Source organism: Chrysochloris asiatica, unplaced genomic scaffold (genome assembly GCF_000296735.1).
Source record: "Chrysochloris asiatica unplaced genomic scaffold, ChrAsi1.0 scaffold00094, whole genome shotgun sequence".
NCBI lineage: Eukaryota > Metazoa > Chordata > Mammalia > Afrosoricida > Chrysochloridae > Chrysochloris > Chrysochloris asiatica.
This window is the reverse complement of record NW_006408612.1, coordinates 6,469,489-6,476,359: the sequence shown is the minus strand read 5'-3', so window position 1 is coordinate 6,476,359 and position 6,871 is coordinate 6,469,489. Positions and strand designations below refer to the sequence as shown.

Genomic DNA, 6,871 nt, shown 5'->3' with positions numbered 1-6,871 from the left:
TAAACCAGCCTTAATCATTCTCTTCAGCGGTTCATGTACTTCAGAATTTACTTGCATTAATTCACCTCAGTTAAAAAAATCTTTTTTTCCTTAGCTTCACATTTATTGTGCTTCTTAAAGTCAATTTTATCAACGGAACTTCTGAAATTGCCAAAGTACAAGAATGAATGTCAGAATGTCAAGGGTTTTTTAATGAATTCTGACAAGACAGAAAAGGTCAAAGCAGATTTCTTCAACATGTTTAAATGTGGTCCTGATTATAAAGATTTTTACAAGGAGTATTTAGGTTATTCCTTAAAATGACTGCGTATTCTGCTATTCTTGATGGATTAAATTTTGCCTGGAACACTCTTCTCCCTAGGGCCCCCACCTTCTGCCAGGCTCACCTCTCCTCAACCCACTGCTCAGTTTAGATGTCATCTCTCTTTTCTTTTTCATTTTTGCAGTTATTCATGGAAGTTGGATACAAGATTATTTTACTTCTGCATCTTAATCATTCCATCCTCATATTTGCCCTTTTCCTTTCCTACTTGAAGAGATTTGGCTTTACATTAGGATCTTTGTGCTGTCTTTGTCCACTTTTAGCCTAGTTGATAAACCACCTTGCTGGGGTGAAGGCCCACCTGGACGTTGTACCATTAGCTTTATCTCGCTGCACCCATTCACTGTAGATGACATATTTCTCCCTGTAAACCTGGTCTGCTTTGACAATTTGCTGACCTTTGTAGTGTCCTCTTACAAACTGAACTTCCTCATCGTTTTGATGGAGATGGACCAAACATTGCATTTCTGTCTCAGTTCCTTGGAAAGAGGGGAAGACATAATCTTCCTGCCAATGTGGGAAGGTGCATGGAAATGCCTTTTACGGTTTTTGCTCTGGTCCGAAGTCCTAAAGGGATTGAGGTTCATTTTGGCCTCTGTCACTGCAGAGATGACCACAAAAGGCAGATGTCATTTCTTTCAAGAAGACTTTCCAGGTCTCACAAGACATAGCCAGTTACTCCTTCTTGTATCTCCTCCAAGTTCATGCTTACCTCTATCATAGCTCTTGTTGCATTTCATTGTAACAGGCTATGTATCTCTGCTCCTCCTCTCCATCATAAGATCAACTTCCTGGTCCTAGACAAAGGTACCCTAGAGCCTTGCACAATCCTGTAAGAAGTACTTGATATGCATTTGTCTGATTGAAGGACAATCTTCAAAACAATTTACCCTAGGCTCATCAAAAGGAGCTCTGGTAGAGTAGGGGCTATGAGTTGGGTTGCTAACGCCAAGGTCAGCAGTTTGAAGCTACCAGCTATTATGCAGGAAAAAGATGAGGACTTCTGCTCATGGAAAGATTTACAGCCTCAGAAAGCCTATAATCCATGGCACATAGCCAACCAAGACTCATCAAAAGTGTCTAAGTCATCAAAGACTGCAGCACTTTCTCAGATTGAAGGAGATTAATGAGACATGACCAGGATCCTGAATTGGATCCGGGATATTTAAAAAACGACTATTAATGGGACAATTGGAAAAACTGGCCTAGGTCAGTAGGTTAGTTAAGAGTATTGCACCAACATTCATTCCCTGGTTTTGATCACTGTAATGTGGTTTGACACGGTGGCAGCACATAGCAACACCTGTGAGGATGGTACAAGACTGGGCAGTGTTTCCTTCTATTATCACTATGAGTCGGAACCAGCTTGATGACACTGACAACTACAACAAATACGGTTTTGGAAAATGTTAATGCTTGTGAAGCTGGTTAAGAGCACGTGAGAATTCTTTAAACTGTTTTTTGCAAACTTGTTTTGTGAGGCTGAAATTATTTCAAAATGGACAGCTTTTTAAAAATTAATTAGGAAAAATATGCATTCGTTAACTATAGAATAAAAAAGGACAGAAAAAGGAAAGAGAATTTGTTTAGGGAAGTGTAGTCAGGATAATGCAAGGACACATTTGAGAGATTTTATAGTTGTAGAAGCTTCAAATGTCATGTTATGATCACATTCTTGGCAGCCTAGTTAGGAAATACTGTTCATGACCACAACCTTACATAATCTGTTGTTTGTTGTATAGTCCTGAGCTTTATTCCATCTGCTTTCAAATAATTCAATTCACTTTAACAAGCACTTGCTGAGTGCTTATTATGGGCCAGGCACTGTGATGAGCACCAAGGATAGATGCGAATGTGATAAGATATGGGCTCTGTCCTCAGAGAGGTGCACAAGCTATAGGGGAGCAAGAACTAAAAGAAAGCAGAGAGCTATCATCGTAAGAAACATGTCACTGTTCACATAAATTCAAAATAAAGAGACAATACACAGAAGTGTTACCTTTCCTGGGGGAATATAAGTCTCATCAAAGGGATAATGTCTGTGCTGGGTATTGAAGAATAAATAGAAATTTTCTAGATAGACAAAGTTGGAATCCCAAGCAGAGCATGCGTGTATAAAACCTCAGAGATGGGAAACATCAGAGTGAGTTCAGTATAGCTAAAATGAAAGGCACCCACAGGAGAATAGAATCTTTTTTGTAAATAGCTCTATTGATATATAATTGCTGTTGTTCAGTGCTGTCAAGTCGGTTCTGACTCATACTGGCCCTGTATAGGGCTTCCAAGGAGCAACTGGTTAATTTGAACTGGTGAACCTGTGGTTCAAACTGAACTTGTGGTCCAGTTTTTTATCCTACAGCACTACACCAGGACCCCATAAATGTTGCCATTAAAAGTGTTGTTGGTGTTGTTGTTAGGTACCATAGAGTCAGAACCAACCCATAGTGACTTTATGCACAGCCAAAGAAAACACTGCCCGATCCTGGGCCAACCTCACTACTGTTGCCACACTTGAAGCCATTAATGATGCCACCTGGCTAATCCATCTCATTGGGGGTCTTCCTCTTTTTCTCTGACCCTCCACCTTACCAAACATGATATGCTTCTACAGTGATTCGTCCCTCCTGACAATATGCCCAAAGTATGAGAGATGAAGTTTGGCCATCTTGGCCTCTAAGGAGCACTCTGGCTGTACTTCTTCCAAAACGGATCTATTGGTTCTTTTGGCAGCCCATGGTACTATCAATATTCTCCTCCAACACCATAACTCAAAAGCATCAATTCTACAGTCTTCCTTATTCACTGTCCAGCTTTCATATACATATGAGGTTATTGAAAATACCATGGCTTGGGTCAGGCACACCATAGTCCTCAAGAAGACATCTTTGCTCTTCAACACTTTCAAAAGGTCTTGTGCAGCAGATTTGCCTAATGTAATACATCGTTTGATTTCTTGACTGTTGCTTCCGGGAGTGTTGATAGTTGATCCAAGAACAGTGAAGTCCTTGACAACTTCAATCTTTTCTCCATTTATAAGAATGTTGTTTATTGGTCCAGTGGTAAGGATTTTTGTTTTCTTTACATTGAGATGTAATCCATACCGAAGGCTATGCTGTTTGATCTTCATCAGTAAATGTTTTAAGTCCTCTTCACTTTCAGCAAGCATGGTTGTATCATCTGCATATTGCAGGTTGTTAATAAGTCTTCCTCTAATCCTGATGCCACAATTTTCTTCATAGAACCCAGCCTCTCAGATTATTTGCTCAGCATACAGGTTGAATAAGTACGCTCAAAGAATACAACCTTGTCGCACACCTTTCTTAATTTTAAAACATTCAGTGTTCTCATGTTCTGTTCAAACAACTGCTTTTTGGTCCAGGTACAGATTCCTTATGAGCATAATTAAGTGATTAAGTGTTCAAGAATACTCATACTTCACAATGTTGTCCATAACCTGTCATCATCCACACAATTAAAAGCCTTTGCAAAGTCAATAAAGCACAGGTAAACATCTTTCTGATATTCTCTGCTTTCAGACAAGAACCATTGGACATCAACAATGATATCCCTCGTTCCACAGCCTCTTCTGAATCTGGCTTGAACCTCTGGAAGTTCTCTGTCAATATATGATTGTAGCCATTTCTGAATTACCTTTAGCAAAACTGAACTCGCATGGGATATCAAAGAGATTGTCCAATGATTTCTGTATTCCATTGGGTCACCTCTCTGTGGAATGGGCACAAATACGGATCTCTTCCAATCAGTCGGCCAGATAGTTTTCTTTCAAATTTCTTGGCAGAGATGAGTGAGTTCCTCCTGTGCCACCTCACTTTCTTGAAAGATTTCAATTTGTATTCCACAATTCCTGGTGCCTTGTTCTTTGCCAATTCCTTCAATGCACCTTGGACTTCCTCCTTCAGTATCATTGGCTCTTGGTCATATGCTACCTCTTGAAATGGTTGAACATTAACCATCTCCTTTTGGTACAATGACTGTGTATTCCTTCCATCTTCTCTTGATGCTTTCTGCATCATTCAATAATTTGCCCAGTGAATCTTTCAATAATGAAAGTCGAGCCTTGATTTTTTTCTTCAGTTCCCCCAGCTTGAGAAATGCTGAGCGTGTTCTTCTTTTATAGTTTTCTGATTCCAGATCTTTGCACATTTTGTTGTAATATTTGGCTTTATCATCTCAAGCTGATCTTTGAAATTTTCTGTTCAGCTCTTGGACCTCGTCATTTCTTCCATTTGCTTTAACATCTCTACACTGGAGAGCGAGTTTCAGTGTCTCTTCTGACACCCATTTTGACCTTTTCCTTCTTTTTTGTCTTCTCAATGACTTTTTGCTTAGTTATTTTTGTTATATTACAGAGTTGTCCAACCATTACTGCTATTTCTAGATATTTTTCACCACTCCTAACTGAAATCCTGTACCTATAAACTGTCATTCCCATCCCACACTCCCAGCCCTAAGCAACTACTAATCTACTTTCAGACACTATAGACTTGTTGGTTCTAGTATATGGCATTTTGTGGTTGGATTCTTCTATTTAGCATATTATCAAAGTTTACCCATGTTATAACATTAATCAGTAACAGATTTAAAAAACAAACAAACATATAGTACTCCATTGCTTGAATATACCACATTTTGTTCATCCATTCATAGATAGAAATACAGGTTGCTTACATTTTTGCTATTATTAATTAATAAGGTTGTTATGATATTTTCATGTGGACATATGTTTTCATTTCTATTAGTTATATACTAGGAATGGAACTGCTGAGTCATGTGAAAATTCTATGTTAACTTTTTGAGGAACTACCAAACTATTTTCCAAAGTGACTGCATTTTTCATTTCTACCAGTGATGTATGAGAGCTTCAATTTCTCCAATTCTGCACTAATAGTTGTTGTTTATCTTTTACTTAATAGCCACCCTTGGGTTTTTATTTGCATTCCTATAATAGTTAATGACTACTGAAACACAAGGATGGTGGTTCGAGCCCACCAGCTACTCCATGGGTGAAAAATGAGACTTTATGCTCCCACAAAGATGTACAGCCTCAGAAATCCTATCCAGGGTCATTATGAGTTGGAACTGACTGGACAACACTTAACAGAAACAAGAATAATGGTTAATGATGTTGCGCCTCTTTTCAAGTGCTCATTGGTTATTTATACATCTTCTCAGGAGAAGTGTATGTTCACTTTCTTGACAGTGCCCTTTGAAACAAAGTTTTTAATTTTCATGAAATCCAACTTACCTAATTTTATTGTTGTTTGCATTTCTGTTGTCATAACTAAGAACTCATTGACTAACTCAAAATCACAAAGATCTAACTTTCTTCTAAGAGTTGTATAGTTTTGACTCTCACATTTAGGTCTTTGATGTATTTTGAGCTAATGTTTATATAATGTGAGGTAAGGATCAAAATGAATTCTTTTGCATGTGGTTATACAGTTCTTGCATCATTGTTTGTTGCAAAGAATATTCACCCATACACCTATGATCAATTGATTTTTAACAAAGGTGCTAAGTCCATTCAATAAAGAAAGAAGTGTCCTTTCAATAAATGGTGCTGGGAAACTTGGATTTGCAGATACAGAAAAAGGAAACTGGATACATGATCCACACCATGCACAAAAGCAAATTCAAAAAGGATTAAGGACCTAAATGTACAAACTAAAATCACAAGATTATTAGAAAAACATTGGCAACATTATCAGACCTTTCAGCAATGGATTATTTAATATAATAACAAAAGTAAAAACCAAAATAAATAAATAGGATCTTATGAAACTTTAAAACTTTTTTACATAAAATTATTTTACAAAAAAAGTGAAAAGACATGCTACCTACTGAGAGAATATCTTTGGAAAACAACAACAACCTAGTAACCAAAATATATATAAAGCAATGACAACTAACAACAAAAAGATAAATAACCCAATCACAAAATAGGCAAAGGACTTAATAGACAAGTAATCAAAGAGGACATTCAAATAGCTATCAAACACATTAAAGATGTTCAGCATCGTTAGCAATCAGAAAGATGCAGATCAAAATCACAGTTCTGGTGTTGTTATTGTTAAGTGCCATCAAGTCAGTTCCAACTCATAACAACCCTGTACAGGGTTTCTGAGGAGCAGCTGGTGGGTTTGAACTGCCAACCTTTTGGTTAGCAGTCCAGTGCTTATCCTACAACACCACGCCAGGACTCCAAAACTACAATAAGACATGATTTTATTCTAAAAACAAACAAACAAAACAAAAGAGAAAATAACAATATTGGTGAGGATGTGGAGACCTTCTAGCCTTATTCGTTGCTGTTAGTAATACAAAATGGCCCAGCTACTGTGGAAAATACTGTGGTAGTCCCTCAAAACACTTTTTAGAGAATTATCATATGATCCAGCAATTCCACTCCTAGGTATATACCCAAAAGACTTGAAAGCAGAGACTCAAAAAGCGATTAGTACATCAGTGTTCACTGCAGTATTATTCACAATTTCCAAACGGTGGAAATAGCCAAAATAATCAGCAGAT

The 6,871-nt window shown here is 37.7% G+C and overlaps 1 pseudogene; it reads right to left on the bottom strand.

Moving 5' to 3' along the window:
• Positions 1–476: 476 nt before the first annotated feature.
• On the bottom strand, positions 477–909 carry LOC102817144 (annotated as a pseudogene).
• Between the last annotated feature and the right edge of the window lie 5,962 nt (positions 910–6,871).